Source organism: Mandrillus leucophaeus, unplaced genomic scaffold, assembly GCF_000951045.1.
Source record: "Mandrillus leucophaeus isolate KB7577 unplaced genomic scaffold, Mleu.le_1.0 Scaffold1298, whole genome shotgun sequence".
NCBI lineage: Eukaryota > Metazoa > Chordata > Mammalia > Primates > Cercopithecidae > Mandrillus > Mandrillus leucophaeus.
The window spans coordinates 75804-77676 of NW_012101252.1; the positions used below are offsets into that span (position 1 = coordinate 75804).

The 1873-nt window shown below is 34.7% G+C and overlaps 1 protein-coding gene across 1 annotated transcript in view; it reads left to right on the forward strand.

Annotated features, from left to right (window-relative positions):
• The first annotated feature begins 1423 nt into the window (after nt 1–1423).
• LOC105533935 (POTE ankyrin domain family member B2-like) overlaps nt 1424–1873 on the forward strand; it is a 59116-nt gene continuing 58666 nt past the window's right edge. The window contains exon 1 of the mRNA XM_011972541.1: nt 1424–1526. The gene's annotated coding sequence lies outside the window, so the exon portion shown is untranslated. The remainder of the gene's footprint in view (nt 1527–1873) is intronic.

Genomic DNA, 1873 nt, shown 5'->3' on the forward strand with positions numbered 1-1873 from the left:
ACACTCCTGCTTAAGAAACACTGAATACATAAGTGTAATATGTAAATTCTTATATCTCAGAAACGTAAGATATTTTTAGAAAAGTTGGAGTTGGATATGTGCTAATTCCTTTAAATCTTTCCTTTCCAATAACATCAATCTAACTTTTTTTGTTTGTTTGTTTTTGAGATGGGGTCTCACTCGGTTCCCCAGGCTGTAGTGCAGTGGTGCAATCACAGCTTACCACAGCCTTGACCTCCCCAAGCTCAGGTCATCCTCCAATCTCAGTTTTTGTATTATTATTTTTTTTTTTTAGTAGAGATGAGGTTTTTGCCATGTTTCCCAGACTGATCTTGAACTCCTGGGCTCAAGCGAATCACCTGCCTCAGCCTCCCAAAATGCTAGGATTACAGGTGTCAGCCACCATTCCTGCCCGAGTCTGACTTTTATCAGTGGTTGAGACATTAAAATGAATATTATTGGCACTGTGTATCAGCTTACAGAATAATACCTTTTCCTTTATACCTTCAGTTATTCACTGCCATTCAGAAGGTCTTTAGAAATTTGCAGTGAGTAGTCTTTCATTAAGTAGAGAATGGCCCTCTCAGGATTTTGTGTCTCTTTGTTCAGTTACTCAAGTGCTTAGATCAGTAAGTCGTTGTTAAGAGCAGTTTTCTCAATTAGAATTATAGCAAATTCTAAACTTTTTTTTTTTGTCAATTGAAGCTGTATTGTGGACTATCCATTATGTCTCTTAAGTTTGCAGAGGTTTGACATAATCAGGATGGCAGGTTTAAACACTAAAATCCATGGAGTTATTAAGAATACAGACAGGAATTCTGTTAGTTTCAGTAATCCTGTGAACTGATTGCCTATTTAGTTAACAATCTGGAAAAATTAAATACAAATAGATTTTAAATGAATGAATGCAAAAATTCTTCAAAGGGGCAGTAGGAGTATTAATAGCAATTTTTATTGCACATTGGAGCTTGAACTTTTGGTAAAACATGTGAAACTAAAGAAATATTTTACATTCAAATTCTTGCTTTATACACAAGAATTTTGTCTTAGGGTTGGATAATATAGAGATAAAAGATACATCCCCTGCCCTCAAGAAGCTCTTTGTTTAAATGGAAAAAAAATCATCATCCAAAAGTGCCATGCCAAATGCTGGGTTAGAAGCAAAGAGTCTTGGAAGCAGTAAATGTTGAAAGTGAGTTTTTGAGATGATCAGAGTTGATGTGGTCAGGCAGCGAAGGGGTGTTTCCAAGGGAAGCAGCAGCACGTGGGAAAGCACAGAAGTGTGAGATGGAAGCAGCTACATTTGATTTACTTTCTATGAGTGTAAGTCCATGGGATCTTATATAAAGTTTCCAGTTCAGCTGAGAAATAGGTAATTTTTTGAATTACATATTGTTTTTGTTTTATATTGTTTTACAGCATGGCCTCACACCACTTTTGCTTGGTGTACGTGGACAAAAACATCAAGTGGTGAAATTTTTAATCAAGAAAAAAGCTAATTTAAGTGCACGTGACAGATGTGGAAGGTATAGTTATTTCTTTTAATCTGTGTGTTGTTCGAGATTGATAGCAGTCACTCAAGTCATAAATAATAAATTAAGAAGATTAAATTATACTTATTGGGACATAGTGATCAGTGTCAACACAAATCAGTTAAGCAGAAAAACTATTATCTGGACTGGGCAACATGAAGAACAGTTTTAGTAGGATTCATCTTCTCTTATTGTATTGACTGATGTTATTTGTTGTATGATGTTTTTGGTTAGATGATATTATGTTAGCTAAAGGGATTTCATATTAATTTTATGAAATGTTAACTTTAACTTTTAGTTTACTTTATGACTCAGTATTGAACTTCTTAACCCTTTCTAGT